Consider the following 414-nt stretch of genomic DNA (forward strand, 5'->3'; position numbering starts at 1 on the left):
AGAATGGCAGGTATGGTGGTGTGTGTGTGTGTGTGTGTGTGTGTGCGCGCGGGTGTGTGGGAGGGGCTGGGGGGGGGGGGGGGGGGGGGGCGGGTGGTCCTGGGGAAAGCTGGGCCAGCTTGGAGAGAATTCTTTCTTCAGCCACCCCTTTACTCCCCACCATGGGGCCCAGTGCCCAGAGCTCCCGGCTACTGGGGCCTGGGAGACTGTGGGAGGGAATTCGGGAAGCCAGGGAGCCCCTAAGTGGTCTGAGAACCCTACTGAACGCTATGGGGTTGCCAAAGGAGAAGCCCTCCCGGGCCCTGCGTGACCGTGAGGACTCACACCCTTCACGCAGTTGGCCCAGACCTCTGCTTTCTGCCGTGGGAACTCTGCAGTTTGCCGGTGGCTTGTGCTAAGGGGCTTGTGAGGTCA

At 63.5% G+C, this 414-nt stretch overlaps 1 protein-coding gene across 2 annotated transcripts in view; it reads left to right on the forward strand.

The window, feature by feature from the left end:
• The window catches only part of TMEM120B (transmembrane protein 120B), a 41,128-nt gene that overhangs the window by 39,773 nt on the left and 941 nt on the right, over nt 1-414 (forward strand). The window lies entirely within an intron of this gene.

Source organism: Neomonachus schauinslandi, chromosome 14 (assembly GCF_002201575.2).
Source record: "Neomonachus schauinslandi chromosome 14, ASM220157v2, whole genome shotgun sequence".
Lineage (NCBI taxonomy): Eukaryota > Metazoa > Chordata > Mammalia > Carnivora > Phocidae > Neomonachus > Neomonachus schauinslandi.